This window comes from Mus musculus, chromosome 18 (genome assembly GCF_000001635.26).
Source record: "Mus musculus strain C57BL/6J chromosome 18, GRCm38.p6 C57BL/6J".
Lineage (NCBI taxonomy): Eukaryota > Metazoa > Chordata > Mammalia > Rodentia > Muridae > Mus > Mus musculus.
In genome coordinates, this window is record NC_000084.6 from 33,239,558 (window position 1) to 33,263,975 (window position 24,418).

General features: G+C 41.4%; 2 long non-coding RNA genes across 2 annotated transcripts in view; one reads left to right on the forward strand and one right to left on the reverse strand.

Annotated features, from left to right (window-relative positions):
• Positions 1–922: 922 nt before the first annotated feature.
• Gm41683 lies at positions 923–23,013 on the reverse strand. Its single transcript, XR_877286.2, has 4 exons — positions 22,480–23,013; positions 21,844–21,863; positions 21,353–21,509; positions 923–1,475 (listed from the first exon to the last, which is right to left on the reverse strand). It is a non-coding gene; the product is annotated as a predicted gene, 41683 (long non-coding RNA).
• The window catches only part of Gm46640, a 44,287-nt gene continuing 40,341 nt past the window's right edge, over positions 20,473–24,418 (forward strand). Inside the window, exon 1 of the long non-coding RNA XR_001782548.2 lies at positions 20,473–20,662. This is a non-coding gene — a long non-coding RNA (predicted gene, 46640). The remainder of the gene's footprint in view (positions 20,663–24,418) is intronic.

Genomic DNA, 24,418 nt, shown 5'->3' on the forward strand with positions numbered 1-24,418 from the left:
TTTTTTTAATCAAAGAAATAAACACAATCTCAAAAGTCCTAGAGAGGTATTGAGGAGAATGAGATTCAGAAAAGCCCAAAGTCATGAAAACAGCCACAGCAACCTCAGAGAGAAGACCCTCCAATGAGTTCAATATTGCAGGTTGTGCACAGAGCTCCAGGGAGCTGCTTTCCTGAACTGCCATCCATGTTGAGGGGGTTTTCAATGATGCATTTCCTTTAAGTCATCCCTGTGAGTGTCCGTAACCCATCATGCCGTGCAGAACTTCAGGAAGCTCACTGGTTCCCTAGACTTGAGTGGAACCATTTCTTCTATCTAAATTGGTATACTGTCTGGGGTAACATTTGTTCATGTGTCCCCAGGAAAAGTTACACAACAACTAGGTGTCACATAATAGTGCATCAAATAAATAGCAATTCTTTCTGGTAAAAAGGACTTACAATGAGCTTAGAGACATAAATAAGTAATATTCATAGAATATAATAAATCCTGTGAAAGAGAATGGAAAGAAGAAAAGTACAGCAAATGTTCACTGAAAATGTTTCTATATTTCATATAATATGATTATATTCTTCAGATTAAAAAAACCCTATAACCTCAAGGGACAAAGCACACTGTCCTTAGATATATATGGTGCTGTTTAGAAGGACCAGTTACTATATAAGTAAGCAGGAGTGATGTTTATGTGTTCTAGTTCAGATTTTGCAGTTGGCTATCTTCCTGCATTTACATTTGTGCTTGAAGCTTTCTGGCTGTGACTGTTTTGTTTTGTTTTGTTTCTGTAACTTGGTAGATCTCTTAATGAGTCCTTGCTTTTATCAAAAAGATTCAAGAAGGGCAGTGTTACGGTTAATCTCAGTTGTTAACTTGATAAGATCAAGAATCACTTGAGAGATTGGCCTCCGTACATACCTGTGGAGGATTATCTTGAATAGCTTATTTGAAGTAGATAGACTTACCCACTGTGGGTGGCACCATTCCCTAGGATGTGATCCAAGACTGTATAGACAGGAGAAAATGAGCTGAGTGCAAGCATTGATAACTACCAGCTTCTTGACTGTGGAATCACCAACAAGCTATACCAAGCTCCTGCTGGTAAAACTGTCCTGCAGTAATAGATTATATAACCTTAAACTGTGAACCAAAATAACTCCTTCTTTCCTAAATTGTTTTAATCATCATGGTATCTTACTACAGAAACAAAATACTTCCTAATCCAGGTTGAGAGGGCATTAGATCTAGAGATGAGTTAGAGTGGAGAGAATTCTGCACTTATTCTGCAATTCTGGAACTTACCTACTGATTATGCAGAGTGGAGACTCTGGGATTGCAGAAACAAGATCTCTGATGTGTTTGCAACATTAAGTGCTAACTTAACAAACATGATACTTGGTGTGATGGTTAATCTTGATTGTCAACTGGACATACTTTGGAGGAGAAATCCTCATTTGAAGAAATGCCTTCATCAGATTCATCTGTAAAGCAAATTAACTGGTTTACATGTCAATGACTAGGTAGGATGGAAAGTTACCAGTCCATGTAGAGTTATAAATTAATCTGGGTATCTTTAGCCCCACAAATAACCATTCCTTGCCAGCCTCTGTATCACACTTAACAGACTGTGACTAATAGAAAAAAAATCATTTAGATTCTATTAACTTAAAAAAAAACCCAGAGCCCCGGGTCACCTTGGGTGCAGAGTTGGCAGACACCCCCAAGGTCCCTTAGAGGACTCTCCACGCGATCTTAGGACCACCGGTGAGTGGAACACAACCTCTGTTCCAATCCAATCACTCGGGACCTGAGACAGCATTAGGGAAGCAGAAAAGCCTGACTGACCAGGGTCCCAAATCCCTTCCAGTCGGCGCCAGCACCAGGTCACCTGGGCACAGATTTGGTGGACACCCCCAAGATCCCTAGAGGACAGCTTCTGTGGCAGACCCCGTTTTGGGCTCTAGACATCCTCCCTGCCAGAGGAGAGGTGTCCACCCTGCCCAGGAGGGCTTTGCTGGAGCACCTGGGGGCGCCATCTTGGTTCCCGGATCCCTCTGAGACTAGTCTGCACAGGTGAGAGTGTGGACTACAGAAGCTAACAGCTTCTGGGACAGACCAAAGTGACACAGCTTCTGGGACAGGCCCTGTTTCCGGCCTTCATCTTCTGCCAGGAGGCAGGTCCGAACGACAGATATCTGTGCACCTTCCCTTTAAGAGGAGAGCTTACGTGAAGAGAGTGCTCTGACCACTGAAACTCAGAGGAGAGAGCTAGTCTCCCAGGTCTGCCGATAGAGGCTAACAGGATCATGAGAGGAACAAGTGCTAACCAGATACAACTATAACAACTAACTCCAGAGAGTACCAGATGGCAAAAGGCAAACTAACAGAAACCAAGACCACTCACCATCATCAGAACACAGCACTCCCACCTCGCCCAGTCCTGGGCACCCCAACACACCTGAAAAGCTAGACCCAGATTTAAATGCATATCTCATGATGATGGTAGAGGACATCAAGAAGGACTTTAATAACTCACTTAAAGAAATACAGGAGAGCACTGCTAAAGAGTTACAAGTCCTTAAAGAAAAACAGGAAAACACAACCAAAGAAGTAGAAGTCCTTAAAGAAAAACAGGAAAACACATCCAAACAGGTGGCAGAAATGAACAAAACCATACTAGACCTAAAAAGGGAGGTAGACACAATAAAGAAAACTGAAAGTGAGGCAACAGTGGAGATATAAACCCTAGGAAAGAAATCTGGAACCATAGATGCAAGCATCAGCAAGAGAATACAAGAGATGGAAGAGAGAATCTCAGGTGCAGAAGATTCCATAGAGAATATCGGCACAACAATCAAAGAAAATGCAAAATGCAAAAAGACCCTAACTCAAAACATCCAGGAAATCCAGGACAAAATGAGAAGACCAAACCTATGGATAATAGGAGTTGATGAGAATGAAGATTTTCAACTTAAAGGGCCAGCAAAAATCTTCAACAAAATTATAGAAGAAAACTTCCCAAACCTAAAGAAAGAGATGCCCATGAACATACAAGAAGCCTACAGAACTCCAAATAGACTGGACCAGAAAAGAAATTCCTCCTGACACATAATAATCAGAACAACAAATGTACTAAATAAAGATAGAATACTAAAAGCAGTAAGGGAAAAGGGTCAAGTAACATATAAAGGCAGGCCTATTAGAATTACACCAGACTTTTCACCAAAGACTATGAAAGTCAGAAGATTCTGGATAGATGTTATACAGACACTTGAAAACACAAATGTCAGCCCAGGCTACTATACCCAGCCAAACTCTCAATTACCATAGATGGAGAAACCAAAGTATTCCATGACAAAACCGAATTCACACATTATCTTTCCACGAATCCAGCCCTTCAAAGGATAATAACAGAAAAAAACCAATACAAGGACAGAAACCACATCCTAGAAAAAGTAAGTAATCCTTCAACAAACCTAAAAGAAGACAGCCACAAGAACAGAATGCCAACTCTAAGAACAAAAATAATAGGAAGCAACAATTACTTTTCCTTAATATCTCTTAATATCAGTGGACTCAATTCCCCAATAAAAAGACATAGACTAACAGACTGGATACACAAACAGGACTCAACATTCTGCTGCTTACAGGAAACCCATCTCAGGGAAAAAGACAGACACTACCTCAGAGTGAAAGGCTGGAAAACAATTTTCCAAGCAAATGGTCTGAAGAAACAAGCTGGAGTAGCCATTCTAATATCGAATAATATCGACTTCCAACCCAAAGTCATTAAAAAAGAAAAGGAGGGGGCACTTCACACTCATCAAAGGTAAAATCTTCCAAGAGGAACACTCAATTCTGAATATCTATGCTCCAAATGCAAGGGCAGCTACATTCATTAAAGACACTTTAGTAAAGCTCAAAACACACATTGCACCTCACACAATAATAGTGGGAGACTTCAACACACCACTTTCATCAATGGACAGATTGTGGAAACAGAAACTAAACAGGGACACAGTGAAACTAACAGAAGTTATGAAACAAATGGATTTAACAGATATCTATAGAACATTTTATCCTAAAACAAAAGGATATACCTATTTCTCAGCACCTCATGGTATCTTCTCCAAAATTGAACATATAATTGGTCACAAAACAGGCCTCAACAGATACAAAAATATTGAAATTGTCCCATGCATCCTATCAGATCACCATGGACTAAGGCTGATCTTCAATAACAACATAAATAATAGAAAGCCAACATTCATGTGGAAACTAAACAACAGTTTTCTCAATGATACCTTGATCAAGGAAGGAATAAGGAAAGAAATTAAAGACTTTTTAGAGATTAATGAAAATGAAGCTACAACATACCCAAACTTATGGGACACAATGAAAGCATTTCTAAGAGGAAAACTCCTAGCTCTGAGTGCCTCCAAAAAGAAACTAGAGAGAGCACACACTAGCAGCTTGACAACACACCTAAAAGCTCTAGAACAAAAGGAAGCAAATTTACCCAAGAGGAGTAGAAGGCAGGAAATAATCAAACTAAGGGGCGAAATCAACCAAGAGGAAACAAGAACTATTCAAAGAATCAACCAAAGGAGGAGCTGGTTCTTTGAGAAAATCAACAAGATAGATAAACCCTTAGCCAGACTCACTAAATGGCACAGGGTCAGCATCCTAATTAACAAAATCAGAACTGAAAAGGAGACATAACAACAGATCCTGAAGAAATCTAAAACACAATCAGAGCCTTTTACAAAAGGCTATACTCAACAAAACTGGAAAACCTTGGTGAAATGGACGAATTTCTAGACAGATACCAGGTATAAAGTTAAATCGGTATCAGGTTAATGATCTAAGCAGTCCTATACCCCCTAAAGAAATAGAAGTCTCCCATCCAAAAAAAAAAAAAAAATCCCAGGACCAGATGGGTTTAGTGCAGAGTTCTATCAAACCTTCAAAGAAGATCTAATTCCAGTTCTTCACAAACTATTCCACAAAATAGAAGCAGAAGGTATTCTACCCAATTCTTCTATGAAGCCACAATTACTCTGATACCTAAACCACAGAAAGACCCAACAAAGATAGAGAACTTCAGACCAATTTCCCTTATGAATATCGATGCAAAAATACTCAATAAAATTCTCACTAACCGAATCCAAGAACATATCAAAACATTTATCCATCCTGACCAAGTAGGTTTCATTCCAGGGATGCAGGGATGGTTTAATATCCAGAAATCCATCAACGTAATCCATTATATAAACAAACTCAAGGACAAAAACCACATGATCATCTCCTTATATGCTGAGAAAGCATTTGACAAAATCCAAATCCCATTCACGATTAAAGTCTTGGAAAAATCAGGAATTCAAGGCCCATACCTAAACATGATAAAAGCAATCTACAGCAAACCAGTAGCCAACATCAAAGTAATGGTGAGAAGCTGGACGCAGTCCTACTAAAATCAGGGACTAGACAAGGCTGCCTACTTTCTCCTTACCTATTCGGCATTGTACTTGAAGTCCTAGCCAGAGCAATTCGACAACAAAAGGAGATCAAGGGGATACAAATTGAAAAGGAAGTAGTCAAAATATCACTTTTTGCAGATAGTATATATAAGTGACCCTAAAAATTACACCTGAGAACTAAACCTGATAAACAGCTTCAATGAAGTAGCTGGATATAAAATTAACTTAAAAGTCAATGGCCTTTCTGTACACAAAGGATAAACAGGCTGAGAAAGAAATTAGGGAAACAACACCGTTCTCAATAGTCACAAATAATATAAAATACCTTGGTGTGACTCTAACTAAGGAAGTGAAAGATCTGTATGATAAGAACTTCAAGTCTCTGAAAAAAGAAATTAAAGATCTCAGAAGATGGAAAGATCTCCCATGCTCATGGATTGGCAGGATCAATATAGCAAAAATGGCTATCTTGCCAAAAGCTATCTACAGATTCAATGGAATCCCCATCAAAATTCCAACTCAATTCTTCAACGAATCAGAAATAGCAATCTGCAAATTCATCTGGAATAACAAAAAACCTAGGATAGCAAAAACTCTTCGCAAGGATAAAAGAACCTCTGGTGGAATCACCATGCCTGACCTAAAGCTGTACTACAGAGCAATTGTGATAAAAACTGCATGGTACTGGTATAGCAACAGACAAGTAGATCAATGGAATAGAATTGAAGACCTAGAAATGAACCCACACACCTATGGTCACTTTATCTTTGACAGAGGAGCTAAAGCCATCCAGTGGTAGAAAGACAACATTTTCAACAAATGGTGCTGGCACAACTGGTGGTTATCATGTAGAAGAATGCGAATTGATCCATTCCTATCTCCTTGTACTAAGGTCAAATCTAAGTGGATCAAGGAGCTCCACATCAAACCAGAGACACTGAAATGTATAGAGGTAAAAGTGGGGAGAAGATATGGGCACAGGGGAAAAATTCCCGAATAGAATATCAATGGCTTGTGCTGTAAGATTGAGAATCGACAAATGGAACCTAATAAAATTGCAAAGCTTCTGTAAGGCAAAAGACACCATCAATAAGACAAGGCCACCAACAGATTGGGAAAGGATCTTTACCTATCCTATATCAGATATGGGACTAATATCCAATATATATAAAGAACTCAAGAAGGTGGACTCTAGAAAGTCATATAACCCCACTAAAAATTGGAGCTCAGAGCTAAACAAAGAATTCTCTCCTGAGGAATACCGAATGGCAGAGAAGCACCTGAAAAAATGTTCAGCATCCTTAGTCATCAGGGAAATGGAAATCAAAACAACCCTGAGATTCCATCTCACACCAGTCAGAATGGCTAAGATCAAAATTTCAGGTTACAGCAGATGCTGGTGAGGATGTGGGGAAAGAGGAACACTCCTCCATTGTTGGTGGGATTGCAAGCTTGTACAACCACTCTGGAAATCAGTCTGGCAGTTCCTCAGAAAATTGGACATAGTACTACTGGAGGATCCCACAATACCTCTCCTGGGCATATATCCAGAAGATGTTCCAACCAGTAAGAAGGACACATGCTCCACTATGTTCATAGCAGCCTTAATTATAATAGCCAGAAGCTGGAAAGAACCCAGATGCCCCTCAACAGAGGAATGGATACAGAAAATGTGATACATTTACACAATGGATTACTACTCAGCTATTAAAAAGAATGAATTTATGAAATTCCTAGGCAAATGGATGGACCTGGAGGACATCATCTTGAGTGAGGTAACCCAATCACAAAAGAACTCACATGATATGTACTCACTGATAAGTGGATATTTGTCCAGAAACTTAGAATACCCAAGATATAAAATACAATTTGTAAAACACATGAAACTCAAGAAGAACGAAGACCAAAGTGTGGACACTTTGCCCCTTCTTAGAATTGGGAACAAAACACCCATGGAAGGAGTTAAAGAGACAAAGTTTGGAGTTGAGACAAAAGGATGGACCATCTAGAGACTGCTATACCTGGGGATCCATCCATAATGAGCCTCCAATTGGTGACACCATTGCATACACTAGCAAGATTTTGCTGAAAGGACCCAGATATAGCTGTCTCTTGTGAGGCTATTCTTGGGCCTAGCAAACACAGAAGTGGATGCTCACAGTCAGCTATTGGATGGATCACAGGGCTCCCAATGGAGGAGCCAGAGAAAGTACTCAAGGAGCAACCTATAGGTGGAACAACAATATGAAGTAACCAGTACCCACGGAGCTCGTGTCTCTAGCTGCATATGTATCAGAAGATGGCCTAATCAGCCATCATTGGGAGGAGAGGTCCTTGGTCTTGCAAAGATTTTATGCCCCTGTACAAGGGAATCCCAGGGCCAAGAAGCAGGAGTGAGTGGGTTGGAGAGCAGGGCGGGGGTGGTGGGTATAGGGGACTTTTGGGATAGCAATTGAAATGTAAATAAAGAAAATATCTAATAAATAATTGTTTAAATAAAAAATTATCTTCTTTGTTCTGTTCATCTAAAATCTTCATAAATTAGTTAAAAAATTAGAACTTGAGATTTGGAGGTAACCTAAGTCTGTGTTTCTGGCCACTCTCACTCATAAGTGAAAATCAAGAAAAAAAAATCTCTTGATGTGAGAGTTGTGTTTTTGCATGAACAATTGAAAGAGTTAATTGGTTTCTAAAAAGTCTTAGAAGACAGTTCTCAGAAAGTCATTTATGTGCAAATCACCAGACATAAGGAAAACAGCAGTACACATCTATGGTGAGATATATCCAGATTCAGTAGTCTCTGTCTAGAGCAGGAAATTGTTCTTAAAGCAGATTATATTTCCTGAAGCATAAGCCACTGTTTTGGAAATAATCTCTCCCGTACATCCCTCTATTCTTTCACTGTCTAATTTTTCTCAATTACACATTTTAAGTGTAATTATCTGGTTGTTCACATGGGAATTAATGTAAGCTCCATGACAGAATTAAAACTTATTGTGTGAGAAAAACACACGAGAAGACAGACATTCAAAGGAATAAATGTGTAATTTTTTTCCAGCACATTTAAGTCTAAGTCTCCAATTAGAGTCTTGTGCAAGAGAAGCTTTGCTGTTTGTAGTGAATCTTAAAAATGCTCCCTACTAAATATCTTTTGCAAAGGGAAAGGAAGAAGACTACACACCGAGATGCCAACATTTCTTTCCTTCTACAGCAGTAACTTTATTAATTATTTGGCTCTGATACTGGGAAAGCAATGACATTATATATCTACTGAATGTGGTTTGTAGCATTTCATGTCTTTGTGTGTCATTAAAGTTCAAGGTTTAGAAGATGTTCTTAATATTCTTTAGTTCCATCATAAAAATGTTTATACTGCTACAGAGTCATTAAATCAATTGATTGAATTAGCATTGAATAAATTTAATTCATTTCGGGTAGTTCAAACTGCCAAGGTTGAACCATTTTATCACCTGCGTTTCTATAATAAAGGAGAAAAGGATGTTCTGACAAAGACAACTACACACACACACACACACACACACACACACACATGCTTTGAAAGGAAATTATGCTGCTTGAGCTGACAATGCTCCCAGCAAGATCCATAGACTAATGAAAACCTTATCCTCTCAAAACAGTGTACACTATGGCTGCTGCCTTTCACTGCCTCTCAAGGTTGCTGAAAATGTCATACACTTAGGACTCACACTTTAGATTATTCAACCTGGTTCTATGCAGAAAGCCTCCTTCCTGAAGTCTAGCTTCTATAGTGTCGGAAGAAGGGAAGGTACCAAAGAAGGGAAGTAATATATCCTTTCCACAACTGTGACACCTATGGACTAGGACAACTACCAGATGGCAAGGTATCCTTAAAGGTGTAAGTGGCACTCATAGTCAGCAGCTGTCCAGTTCAATTTAAAGTCCACTTAACAGGAGGGAAACCATGTCTGGTACTAGAAATCTAGCTAACTTCCCAGGTTTAGTGAGTTCATGGATCTTAGAAGAGAATCTACCACCACCACTTTGCTAGACCAGCACAACTCCTAACTACAGTTTAAATCTATCCTTCTACCTTCAGATAAATACAAATCTCAGCCCCCATCAAAGAAATTTCTCTTTTTAGCAGATAAAGACTGTCACAAAAACAACTGGACACACTGCAGAAATCAATGGCCCATGGGGAGCCCAGCCTCCATGGACACAACATCTACATAGCCACTCCTGCATCTGTGGTTCAGGGAACATCACAGAAGAGGGGGCGGAGAGATTGTAGGAGCCAGAATACCAGGAAGTCTGCTGTCAAACAGTCTCTCACTCATACAAATGATGCTTGAACAAGATCTGAACAATGGCAATAGCAATAGAAATGCTAATGTGGGAAGGGAAAAAATCTCAAGGGTCACGCTTCTGGTCAAGGAACTACAGGCAGCTTGATGGATTCTCATAGCTGGGAGAGTTAAACTCTCACAGCAATAAGCCCCTTAATAGGCTGTACAATACAAATTGTTCAGCCCTGAAAACATATCACAGAAACAACAAAATTGACTCATCGGGTTGTATGTGTGTGTGTGTGTATAATATATGTGTGTGTACATACATACGCATATATATATGTACATACATACATACGTGTATGTGTTTATGGATGTTTAACAATAATAGTAATGGTAAAAGAGGCTATTGTTCTGAGGGAGTCTGGTGGAGCATGAAGGAGGAGGGGCTTGGGAGGGTTTAGAAGAGGAAGGGGAGGGGGAAAGTGATGTAATTACATTTGGGGTATTTTGCAAAAGGAACAGAAGGGTACAATGGAGGCTCCCAGGAAACACCAGAAAATAATTGGAAAATCAAAGAAAGAGAGCATTCCAGAAACCAGGAGAGTAGTGCTCTTTCTTTCTTCCCTCCCTCCCTCCCTCCCTCCCTCCCTCCCTCCCTCCCTCCTTTCTTTCTTTCTTTCTTTCTTTTTTCTTTTTTTGTTGGTTTTTCAAGACAGGGCTTCTCTGTGTAGCCCTGGCTGTCCTGGAACTCACTCTGTAGACCAGGCTGGCCTCGAACTCAGAAATCCGCCTGCCTCTGCCTCCCAAGTGCTGGGATTAAAGGCGTGCGCCACCATTGCCCTGAAAGAGTAGTGCTCTTAAGAGAAGCATTCCTTCTCTTAAGAGCACTACTGGGAGATGGAGTCACAAGAAACAGGTGTCCAAGGCCAGTGAATCTGAGGCTATCCTAGGCTCTATGAGAACTGAGAACCTTCTTAAAAAGGAAAGAAAGAAAGGAAGGGAAGGAAGGAAGGAGGGAGGGAGGAAGGGAGGGAGGGAGGGAGAAAGGAAGGAAGGAAGGAAGGAAAAGAAAACAAAAGAAAAGGTTACTTGAGGAAAGAAGAAACTGTGATCTATGTCAAAAGTAATGACAATTTGTTTAATTTTGAGAAATTTAAACAGCCAGGAAAAAAATACCAAAGATCATAGAACAGAGTGTTGTAGATGGGATCCACTCATTTGATTCAACTTAATACATATTTATTGGATCATTCCTTTGTATCTAACAGGATATTGGATAAAATATAATCCAGATAGAGTTTTAGTATTTGAGAAACTTAAAATATAACTGTTATATTAATTATTAAATCTGAGTCAAGGGTTTCAACCCCATCTTTGATCAGTCAGTTCCCAGATACAAGACACAAAACTTTTATATTTATAATAAGCCTTTAATGCACTAGAGTTGGCCAGATATCAATCCTCTATGCTATTTCATTTACTTCCCTGTCAATATCCCCAAGTTCTAACTTGTCACGTTCCATCTACACAGCTCTTAACTCCAGCTGGCCAGTCCTCATGGCCTTGTTCTCATGACTCACCTGCCCCATGGCTTCTTCTCCTTATTTTACCTTCTCTTCTTGTGGTCTCCTGCCTCAGACCCCAAGCCCAGGAACTGAAAGCTCACCTCTCTCTCCTCTGCCCAACTAAAGGCTGTAGGCATCTTTATACACCAGTCGGGGATATATTAGGGGCAAGATTATATAGCATCACTTGGGTCTATGCGAGAATCTCCACATACCTGGGAGCAACCAGGGCTAGTATTTAACATCACAATGCATAGCAACAGACCAAACTCAACATCTAACTAAAAGCAGATGCTGAAATCAAATATAGTTTTTAAATTTTACCAAAAGAGGGCTGGTGAAATGACTCAATGGGTAAAGGCACCTGCTTCCAATTCTGAGGACCTGAGTTCAATCCCTGGGACCCACTTAGTGGGAGGAAAGAACTACACCCAGAGTGTCATCTTTTGACTACCACATAGGCATCATTGTGGCAAGGCACCTATACACACACACACACACACACACACACACACACATAACTAGCAAAGAATTTCTGCAGGAAAATTCAGATATTTTGTTACAAAATTCTTCAATTCATATATGTATTTATGTTTTTTTTCTATAGAAGCTTTCTGAATTGTTAAAAAAAATATCATCAAGACACGAAGTTTAGTTACAGTTAACAATAACAAATGAAAAGAAAACCATTGTGTGAAGTCATGCACATACTTGTATTTCATAGTAAGGCATGAAAATAGAAGGCTACTAGGATGTCTAAGAGGGCTGTAGAAGAATGCGTTAGCAGGGTAATCAGGGAATTATAATTATATTACACATGAAAGATGTCATAATAAACTCCATTATTCATATTTATTAAAATAAATAATAATTAGAAACAAGAAACAATACAAAGACCGGGGGTGAGGGGTGGAAATCACTGAATGAGAAATTCTATGTGACTATTCTATCCATACAAGAGGCATTTGGGTGTGAAGTATCTTTCCTTTCACCATATAAATGGTACTACAGGAATGCCTTGAGATTGAGGAATACCCCGGATTTCTCTCAGATTTAGGATGCTCTTCCATCAGCATTTGTAGGACAGTGTGGGAAGTCTTATGTTTATTTAGCTCCTTTCACTCAAGTGCACTGTTGTGCTTTGCTACTAAGGTTGTAGTCTACCATGTCCGGACAGTTCTCCTGAGCTCGGCACCAAATGGAGGACTCTCTTTTCTTAGTGGGGCTTCCTTTTCTCTGCCTGAGCTGGGGAGCCCAGCCCACACTCTTATCTGCGGGAAGTTACAGGTGCCTCTCCATGCAAATGAGGTCTCCCCAGTACTTTAAGCCTCAGCCAATGAAACTTCAACATAAGAAGAAGCCCTTCCCACTCTTCAAGGTACACACACACACACACACACACACACACACACACACACACACACACACATGGCTAGCCCTGGTTCACCCTGAATAAAGTGAATGTGCACAAGCTGTTTCATTGAACCTTGTCTAAAATAGCTGCTTTATTGTATAGCATCTAAGAGAACTGTAACATTAAAATCCCTCCGTGAGAACGCCTTCTCCTTCAAACATTTGCTGCCAGGCCAGGGTCCTGTTGACCCATCTATTCCAGACTTTGCTTTATCCTTTCCCACTCGGTGTGTGTTGGGGTTCAGACACCCCAAGGTAAGACATGGATCATGGAGCTCAGCTCTGTTCCATCCTTCCCTGCTTGGTGTGCAGCGGCACCTGGACATACCAAGGGAAGAAAGATGGAGTCACATTACACTGTGTTGCTTGTGCAATCCAGCCAAAGAGGTTCCAGTGGCCCTTCTATCCTGGGCCTGTTGGCTGCCTCCCTTATTAACATTTAAGTGATATTTTCCCTTAAAAATAACTCTTTAGTTTTAATTTTAACTTAATTTTCAAAAATAAGCATATGGTAAAAATCACTTCGTAAAACAGAATCCTGTAAGATTTTTCTTGTAAGATTTAATATATGTATAGATTGTAAGTATTACCACAGCTAAGAAACCAAACTGAACTATTCAAAACAAAACAAAACAAAACAAACAAACAACAAAAAAACCCTTCCCTGAACTATTCCTTTGGATTCTTCTTCCTACTCAGAGCTTCTGATAAACACTGACCTAATTTCCATCAATGTGTCAAATAACTAGACTGTTATACTATGCAACTCTTTGATGTTGTCTTCTCTTAGTTCACATAACACTTCTCCCTTAGTTAGGGTTTCTAGTGCTGCAACGAAACACTGCCACCAAAAAGCAAGCCGGAGAGGAAAGATTTATTCGGCCTACACTTCCATATTGCTGTTCATCATCAAAGGGCAGGAACTCAACTAGGACAGGAACCTGGTAGCAGGAGCTAATACAGAGACCATGGGGGAAGTACTGCTTACTGGCTTGCTGCCCAGGACCCGCTCAACCTGCTTCCTGTAGAAACCAGGACCAGCAGCCTAGGGATGGAGCTACCCACAATGAGCTGAGCTCATTCTCCATCCATCACTTATTAAGAAAACACATTACAACCAGATATTGTGAAGGCACTTTTTCAATTGAAGCATTTTCCCTTTCAGATAATTCTACCTTGTATCAAGTTGACGTAAGACTAGCCAGGACAACTCCTAAAATTTATCCAAGTTTATATATATATAATACCTAATTGCCACAGCACTCCGGTTGAGTCAGCCTGTCAGGCAAGGATGCCTAAAAGCTGCTCATGAAACAAAAAGAGTTTCATAGAAACTCGCTCCTGGAGTCTGGCGTGCTCTCTAAATTTTCCATACCCGCGTTAGTCTAGTGGATGGATCCACATGCTCTCTTTATTATAAGTGCCTTTTAAGATTGAATTCTGACATAGCTAAAGCCCTCCGCCAGTGTTCCAACAGTCCTAGAATGTCCTTGAGCTAGACAGTGACATTCAGAACAGCCTCTGGTATTACACTATCAATAAAAGCCAAGTCGCTCCCATATACAGGAAAGAAGAATGGTTTAGGAACAATGGTTTAGGAAGAAGGAAGTTTCAGACCAAAGGAGAAACCAGAATAGATACTTAGAACTATAGTGAAGTTACACCCATACACACGTATTTTCAATGGCCCAAGGGGAAGGTGGACTATACAATAGACTAAAATAGGAACTATGGCAAGGGTGCGAAGCCCTTGACCCGGGCTTCTAAGATTAGTGAATCTTAGGTGGAGCCCTTGTTGATCCTAGTTGTTATCAATGAATTCTATCCCAGGTGGTTCCCGTTAGACCTCTTGTGTTTGCATTCTTCTGTTTTATGTAAGATCCCGGTTACCTCATTTGTACCTTTTGAATATGTCACCCAACTTCCTTATTGTCTTCTGCATAAAAAGTCTGATGCTTGATTTGAAAAATACATTCAGATTCCACATGACCTCTCCTGTGTGTGTCTGTTTGTCAATTCATCCTACGCTTTGTCCACCCACGACTAGAGACCGGTTCCATGCAGACAAAGGGGCCCAGAGGGTCTGCGGCACCTAATAATATTTCATTGTCTGAATATACCATAATTTGCTTAGCCATTGTTCATTAAAGAGCATTTAAGTGATTTATGCCCACAATTTCATAAAAAATAACAAGCCAAACACTGTTTAAAATGATAAAATGGAAATTTGACTAAAAAATCAGCATAGGTGAGCTACACTGCTTTTACATGACTTTTAAAGTTCTTTCTAACTTAGGAGTTTTTCTCTTCTTTCCCTATTTATAAATTAGACAAAACATGAACATTTATTTATTTATTTTAAAATCCATTATTGATACTTTGTCTTTTGTGGGAGACTAAGAATTATAAAGACTTGTTCTGGTGTTGGCTGCTGAGGTGTGGGACGAGTATAGAAGTTGGCAGGGAAAGGTATGACTGCCTAGTGGGGTGGCGGTATTTCAGAGTTGGGGTGCTTTAGAGGTGATAGTGAGAACAGGTACAAACCTGATAATACTCAAGGATAGCAGTTATAGCCTATACACCTATACACCTGCAGCCTTTTCCCTGATCAAGATCAAGGACAGCAGATACAGCCTATACTCTCAGACTTCCCATTGCTCTCTTCTGTTCCCTGACTTCACTTACTATATGTCAAGAGTACTGGAAACGACCTAGATATCTGCACAGAGAATGGGTAGTATTTATTCACCAATGGCTAAGGACTGGGTTCACCATGGCTTGAAGTTTGTGCTTTCATGACGACTGAAGCACACCTCCTTCCTGCCTGCTCTCAAAATCTAGCTATACTATCCACTGTGCTCACCCTTGAGCTATTGTTACGGCTGCCCTAATCTAGCTCTACACAGCTTGGCAGAGGCTGGCTGAGGTTTGAAAACTGTCTTTCACCTAATACCTCTTAAATAGCCACATTTGAGCTCCTCTTTTGATTTGGGCCTCTTTTGAGTTCCTGTCCTGAATTGTGAAGTTTCTCATACTTCTTTCCTTAAACATAGTTGCTGCATTTTGTACTGTGGCAGCACTGCCTTGGAGGAAGAGAGTGATCAGTGCTGTGTTCTCTAGAAAGGCAAGTTTCAACCACACCTTGAATAGATTTGTCTCAAGCTTTTCAACTTTTATGCCATTGATACCAATTTCTCCTTTCTGCATTACATTCTAAATAAACTGAAGTAGTCCCACCCAACACACTGATAAAGTTGATTTGCTCTGTGTTAATCTGAAGCTCTTTAGAGACACTTGAATATTTCACCTAGGAAATGCAGACCCCAGGTGCAGTCTATGAAGAGAAACACAAAGTCACAGAATCCCTGATCAGTGCAAGCAGGAAGCAAGGCTAACACGTTGGTCCGGTTGATGAAAGAAGCCACTAGTGATAAACAAACAACCCTCAACTGAGGAAACTCGAATGGCAGAGAAGCACCTAAAGAAATGTTCAGCATCCTTAGTCATCAGGAAAATGCAAATCAAAGCAACCCTGAGATTCCACCTCACACCAGCCAAAATGACTAAGATCAAAAACCCAGGTGACAGCAGGTGCTGGTGAGAATGTGGAGAAAGAGAAACACTCCTCCATTGTCGTTGGGATTTGCAAGCTTGTACAACCACTCTGGAAATCAGTCTGGTGGTTCCTCAGAAAACTGGACATAGTACCGGAAGATCCAGCAATTCCTCTTCTGGGCATATACCCAGAAGATGTTCCAACTGGTAATAAGGACAGTTGCTCCACTGTGTTCATAGCAGCCTTATTTGTAATAGCTAGAAGCTGGAAAGAACCCAGATGCCCCTCAACAGAGGAATGGATGCAGAAAATATTGTACATTCACAGAATGAGGTACTACTAATCTATTAAAAACAATGAACTCATGAAATTCTTAGGAAAATCAATGAACTATAAAATATCATCTTGAGTGAGGTAACCCAATCACAAAAGAACGCACATGACATTCACTCACTGATAAGTGGATATTAGCTCAGAAGCTTGGAATACTCAAAATACAATTCACACACCACATGAAGCTCAAGAAGAAGGAAAACCAAAATGTGGATACTTTGGTCCTTCTTGGAAGGGGAAACAAAATACCCATGGGAGGAGATACAGAGACAAAGTATGGAGCAGAGACCGAAGAAGAGGCCATCCAGAGGCTGTCCCACCTGGGCACCCATCCAATACACAGTCACCATTGTGGATGCCAACAAGTGCTTGCTGACAGGAGCCTGATATAGCTGTCTCCTGAGAGGCTCTGCCACAGCCTGACATATACAGAGGAGGATGTTTGCAGCCAACCATTGAACTGATCATGGGGTCCCCAATAGAGGAGTTAGAGAAAGGACTGAAGGAGCTGAAGGGGTTTGCAAGCCCATAGAAAGAACAAAAATATCAACCAACCAGAGCTCCCAGGGTCTAAACCACAAAGTAAGGAGTACACATGGAGGAACCCATGTCTCCAACCACATATGTAGCAGAGAATGGCCTTGACGGACATCAATGGGAGAAGAGGCCCTTAGTCCTGTGAAGGCTCGATTTCCCCGTGTAGGGGAATGGGAGATCAGGGAGGTGGGAATGGGTGAGTGGGAGGAGCACACCCTCATAGAAGCAGGAGGAAGGGGATGGGATAGGGGGGTTTCTGGGAGGGGGAAATTGGGAAAGGGGATAACATTTGAAATGTAAATAAAATAAATAAAATATCCATTAAAATTTTTGAAAGACAAAGCCACTAGTGACATCAGACAAAAGCTGGTGGTCTCTGGACACAACTTTGGTCCTTTTTGGCCTAGGAATAGGGCTGTGCTAGTAAGTACAAGGAGGAGCATACAGGTGTCTTTTTCCATTTATTTATTTATTTATTTATTTATCTATTTATTTATTCTCTTTACATCCCTATCTCAGCCCCCACCCTCTTCCCCAGTTCCCACTCTTACCAATACTTCTTTTCATTATCCCCTCTTTCTCCTTAGAGAAGGGAATGCCCCCACCCACCCCCATGGGTTCCACCCTGCTCTGGATCAGTCAGTCACAGCAGAACTAAGTCCATCTTCTTCCACTGAGGCCGGATCAGGCAATCTAGTTCCAGGAAGGGGATCCAATGGCAGGCAACAGAGTCAAACACTGCTTCTGCTCCAACTGTTAGGGGACCCACATGAAGACCAAGCTGCATATCTGCTACAAATATGTAGGGGGTCTACTTCCAACCTCTGCATACTCTTTGGTTGGTGGTTCAGTCTTTGTGAACCCTTATGGGCCCAGGTTAGTTGACTCTGTAGATCTTGTGATGCCCTTGACCCATCTGGCTTGCTCAATCATATCCGCTACTCTTCCACAAGACTCCCTGAGCTCCACCTGATGTTTAGCCATGGGCCTGTGCATCTGTTTCTATCAGCTGCCGAATGATGCCTGTCTGCAAGCATAGCAGAGCATCATTAATAGTGTCAGGGATTGGCTCTCTTACAAGGAATGGGTCAGTCATTTGTTGACTGTTTCTTTAATTTCTGCTCCTTTATCTTTGTCCATCTTGCAGGACAAATTTTAGGTTGAAGGTGTTGTGAAAGGGCCCCCCTCCCTCCCCTGGAAGTCTGCCTGGCTACAGGAGGTAAGGAGGGGCAGGGAGCTGGAGAGATCTAGGAGTGAGAAGAGAAATCAGTGGGGGCATCTCTGGGACTGGCTGGAGACCTGGGATTGGGGGATACCATGGGGAGACTGTGGGGTGACCCTAGCTGTGAGTCCTACCAGTGGGGCACATAGAGACTGAAGTGGACTCAAGGTACCTTTTGAATTTATGCTTGTTTGAAAAAATCATTTCTTGCCTTGAAGATTTTATGATAATTGTACTTAAGGGCTGCCAAGGAACTTCAGAATAATTATTACATGATTTCAAGGTTTAGAATTCCAGGTAACACTGGGAGACTTCTTTAGTCATTTGCAATAATTTTCCTTCTCCAAGGCCTCTCACACAATCTTGGTTTATTTCTCAAGTCTGATGAGAAGCTAAGGCACTAAAGCTGTTCAAAGGAGGCTGAGTGATTTGGGGAATTTGGATTCCATCAAGGTCATCCAAATCAGAGACTTCCACTTGAAATGCATTGATGCCGGGATTTAATAAAAACTAACACCTGCTTAGGGACCTTTATTGTGGTAGGCACAAACGTGTGGACTCCACCTTAAGACATGATTAAAATTGCCTCTGATCACAGTGCTAGTCATTCTCACCACTGACATGAAATTTCTTGTGATAGTGTTCTCCATGATGGCTTCCAGAGTGGAAAATCCTCTGAAGATTTTGCCTTCTCAACAGAAAAAAAATCTTGGGCTAATAACTCCCTTCCCTTGACATTGGAAACTGCTCTTCTTCCCTGGTTGTCACCCCACTTCTCTTTAACTGAATTAACAATTCCTTTTATAGTGACACATAGTTGGTGTGAGTAATTGCTTATAGACTTATGAATACATTGGAATACACTGATGCCAATTCAATATAACCTCAGAACTACACTGGATGTGTATGCATTAGTGGATAGATCAGTCTATATGCTATGAAAGGATGGCAGGAGTCTGCTTATTTATTATGGAGAACCATACTTAGCACTTATTATGTGTCAGACAACAGATTGTTCCTGTCCTCTGGGAGGCAGATCTGGTGAGAGATGCTGATGAGTGAAGAGAAGCCTGAGTCTCAGGAAAGGACAAGCACCAGTCTTAGAGGATGAGGGAGCCTTTCCTAGACTGTGAGACTGAGAACTGAAGGACAGTTAAACTGTGGGGAAAGGCCAGCAAGATGACTCAGTGGATAGAGCGCTTGCTTTGTAAGTCGGACCGCTTCAGTTAGATCCTTGGAACCCAAGTACAGTTGGAAGAAGGGAACAGATTCCGTACCTGTGCTGCGGCCCTCTCATGCCCTCTCCACAGTGTCCCTCAACAATGGCATCGTAAATTTTAAGAATAAAAAAGCCAGTTTAAATTTGCAGAAGATTAATAGGAAGCGTGTAGATTTGCGTGAGTATAGGTGAGGGACTGGAGGGAAAGTGACGTGGGAGCAGAGAACACATCCTGATGTCGGATTCTGAGAGAGTGGATATTAATGGAGAAGGAATGGGAGAGATTGGGACAGGCTTGGCCAGGGCCATGCAGAATCAGGAGGAAGTCCAGATGAGACTGTATGCCACGTGAGTCTTTACTAGCTAATGTGACGAAGACTTAGCCCCTTCCTTCCCTTGCAGGCTCATTGGTGAGATTCCCACAGGATGGCACCCTAACAGAAGAAATCAGGCTCTCCCATTAACACCTTGTCTGACCTGCCAGCTCTCTCAGAGTAAACCTTCTGTAAATATCCCCTGCTGATGAAAGCAAAGGACATAGTCTACTGAAGTCCTGGGAGCCAAAGCACAGGTGTTCCTGTGATTTCACAAGCAAACAGGGCTCCTCTGGAACACTGGTCTATTTCCTGACAACTCACAAGTGACTGTCACAGGATCTATAATGCCTGGATTTACCATATAAGCAATGAGCGGCTTCCTGTTGGCCTCCGACCCATCACCATCAGATCTCCTAGGAGACCAAGGCTTATGCACGTCTTAGTTTAGGTGAAATACTACAGTCATTTAGGCATTCCTAAAAATATATTTGGCCCTTAGAGTCACTCTGCTTCTTGGTGATTTTTATCTTGGAATTTCAGCTTCTTTCCTCAGGAAGTGCTGTTAGCAGCACAGGATGCAGAACATTACCTATCTAATAAGCAGACGGCAGCATGGCCATTCTAAGCCCAAGCTGTGCCTCGGACAATTGTTTAAATAGAAAGAACAAATGGACCGCTATTTTACCTTGTCTCAAAGCCCTCCACTGGAAGGGTGCTCCTCCCCCAAAGGGCCGTCAACAAGGTGATACACGGTAAGAATCAGATATGATCTGTCATAACCTCTCCCCTCTCTAGCCCTTTCCTAAGCTCTTTGGGGGGGGGTCTCTTAGTATGATGTATTACCATTCTGAACTCTCTTTCTCCAATGGCAATACCTCAAACCACACAAACTTGATACGGTCTCCCCCAAACCTTGGTTCTTCAGAGGTTGTTTATAGGATGTCAACTCCAGATCCATCTGTGAGGCAGAACACCTGTCAGCTCCTGCTAAATTGAGCTGGCCCAGGACAATGGCAATTGTTTCAAGCTGCTGTGTACCTCCCCGGTTTTTCTCCTCTGGTTTTCCTTTAAGGCACCATTGTATCAAAGAGAAGGAAGGAAGTGACTAAGAAAAGGAAGTGTGTGTCCATGTAATTTTAAAAGTATATTTTTCCAAATGACAAAACTCCCCCCCCCCCCTCACGAAAGCAAGGGCTTCAGGCATGGCTGCCGACACTGCAGATGGAAACAAATCTTGAAGGGCTCCCTCCCTCCCTGACCTGCCCTACTTGAGCTTTCCTTAGTTTTCCCAGCATTCTGTGCCTTCCCAAGCCCCATTACTGCACAGTGTGTTTGTCTTTCTTTCCTCCCCAAGTCCCTCAGAGATGTGCCCATTTTCTGCTTTAGCAGTTTTTACATTTCTTTCACACACAAGAACCTCACTGTGGGTGAACTCTGAATACCTGTGTCTTCTTGGAGCTGGTCCAGCCCTTTTTCTGTCTCTCTGAGCTTCTTTGCACACTCTCTGTACTCTGTAATCCCTGATAGCCACATTGATGGGCAAAGCTAATGAATACTATGTAGTTGTCATGAGAAATCACTTCCAGTAGCGTTTAGCCCCTGAAAGAGGAAGAGGGAAGAGTCTTGTTCTTTGTGGTCTCAAGCCCTTAGTGGCAGAAGCTGACTCTACTGTAAAACCGATAGCTTCAGACAGAGATAGGTGCAGTGTAGAGAGCCCAGCTATGATGTAGGAACACATACATGCATCATGTTTACTCCATAAAAGATAGAAGCGTGTACACCTGGTAGGAACCCCAGATTCAAGCTCGCCACATGCTAGAGACAAGCTTGTGAGGAAGCTCTCTCTCTTTTTTTGTTAACTTCTTATTGACTCTTTGTGAATTTCACATCATGCACCCCAGTCCCACTCATCGCCCCATCTCTTTGTACTCACCTTTTGCCCTTGCAACCTCCCTGCAAAAAATAAAATAAAGTAAGATAGAATAAAAAATATATTGTTATGGAAGCGATAGTATGTCACACAGCATACTTGTCAACACATTTTTACTTGCAAATGTCCATTGCAATGAGTTATTGGTCTGCTTTGAGGCTGATGGCTTCTGCTACGCTGTTTATACTGGATTTTCACAGGACTTCCTCTTGGATAGCCTGTTTGATGCTCTTTGTCATGGAGATGCTGCAGCTTTGGATCTGCAGAACCAGCCCTTTCACCCACTTCAGCAGATCATAGATGTGGTAGATGTTGGAGTGGGCCAACTCAAAGCCCTGGATCTGGGCCTGGAAGGTAGCTGAGTTGATTAGCTTGCCAGCTCACCTGTGCCTCCTACTATCAGGGCAAACTCTCCACCATTGTCCCAGCCAGATTACCTTGCTGGCAAGTGGCAGGGTCAGCTCTCCTGATCTCGTATCCTTGGGGCTAACTTGCCTTTACCACCAGGACCAGTTCTACTGTGCAGCCCAGGCAAGGCACTGCCCTACCCCACCCCCAGTGCTGTAACCTGTGAGGGATGGGACCAGTTTTTCTGCTGATGGGGCATCTCTCCCTTACTCATGCCACTCACTTACTCACCCACTGGCAGATGAGGGATGAGGCCGCTCTCTGGTGCACACATCCTTGAGGCAGGTTCACCTGTACTCCTGCCACCAGGGTCGGCTCTACTGTGCAGCTTAGGAAAGGTGCAGGGTCCTCTCTTCTGAGTGCTGTAGCCAGTGAAGAACAGAGACAGCTTTCTCCTGCCACGGAGGAGAGGCAAGCATCTCTCCTTCTCCCATTCCCCCCTTTTGTGTAACCACAGGCTTTCCCATCTGACCTATTTGTTCCCTGAAATAACAACTCAGACTTCTTACATATGCATAAGTGCCTAAACTTTGTCTTGTTTCCCTAGCTCGTGCCTCAATTATCCCATTTAAACTAGTCTAAGTTGTGCCATATGGTAAGTTACCTTTCCTCAGATTCATGTGTCTGTCTCCATCAGCATTTGGAGTGAGTCTTTAATGCATGACTATTTCTCAGAGTCCTCTCTCTCTCTGCTGGATCCTTCTAACCCTTCTTTAGCTCATTGGCCTAGCTTTTTTATTGATAGGTGATGCTTCCATATAGTACAAGAGATTTTCTCTACATTTACCCCCTTTAGTCCAGTAAAAGGTTCTTTCTCTTACAATAATAAACTATAAACAATAATGAAAATTATGAAAACTATCAGGTGAAATTTACCTTCACAATGTCCAGTCCACATGTATTTGGTAACCTTGGGGAAAGTATTTTACTATCTATCCTATCTTGTGAGTTCAGAGTTCTGCACCTAAATCAATATCTATCATAACTAGCATTATCAACCTAAAAACATTTTCTTAGACCTTAAAACACTTTTCTAAATCCTTAACAACTTAAGCTTAATTGCAGGACTATAACTATTAGCCTTCAATCCCACCAGAGTCTTGGGAAAGAACAATTATCTCAGTATGCAGAAAGCACAGGCAAGCAGCGTCCAAAACTATAGAAAGGACAGAAAAGACTGACTGCCCGGGCAGTCCTACAATTGCAGGATGTAGTGAAGCACCTATCTTCAGCCTTCTGGACCTGAAATATCTGTGAACCAGGAAATATAAAGAACTTGCCTACCTAATCCCTGCAAAGCTTGACAGTTGACTTCCCTGAGTTTTGTTTGTCTAGTTTGGACAGCATTTAGTCTGTAGTTGAAGCAAGGGTAGTTTCTTGCCCAGTGTCAGCTTTCCACATATGAAACAAACGCCATATGGAGGTTCTCGGATACTCATCATCTTCTTTGAAGTAGAATGGGAGTGCTGACAGGAGCAGACCTGTCTCAATTTTTTCCAAAAGATGCCTTTCAACAATAAAGCATCTTTAAATATCATTTTCTGTAGATCTCTGAGGTTTAGAAATATATGATGTATGTTTAAAAACAAAAACAAAACAAAACAAACAAACAAAAAAGCCAGGCAGTGGTGGTGAACGCCTTTAATCCCAGCACTTGGGAGGCAGAGGCAGGCAGATTTCTGAGTTCGAGGCCAGCCTGGTCTACAAAGTGAGTTCCAGGACAGGCTATACAGAGAAACCCTGTCTCAAAAAACAAACAAAACAAAACAAAACAAAACAAAACAAAACAGAAATGTATGTATTATGTATGTATGTATGTATCTACCTATCTATCTATATTTCTATCCATTGTATATCTGAATAGGCAAATGTTAGTTGTTTCTAGCTAATTACTATCTGTTCAACCGTGGAAACATATTTCTGTAATTAACTAATCTAGTATCTAATATGACTATGAGTTTGCTTGTCTGACTATTAACTTGCCTAAACAGTTTGCCATAGCAGCTTTCAAGGACTAGAACTTTACATTACATAGATAAAATACCTTAAACAAGAGTTGAAACATATATACATAATCTATTGTAGCAATATAATGTTATGTATATACTAATGTATATACATTATGTATATATATACATAATCTATTGTAGCAATATAATGTTATGTATAT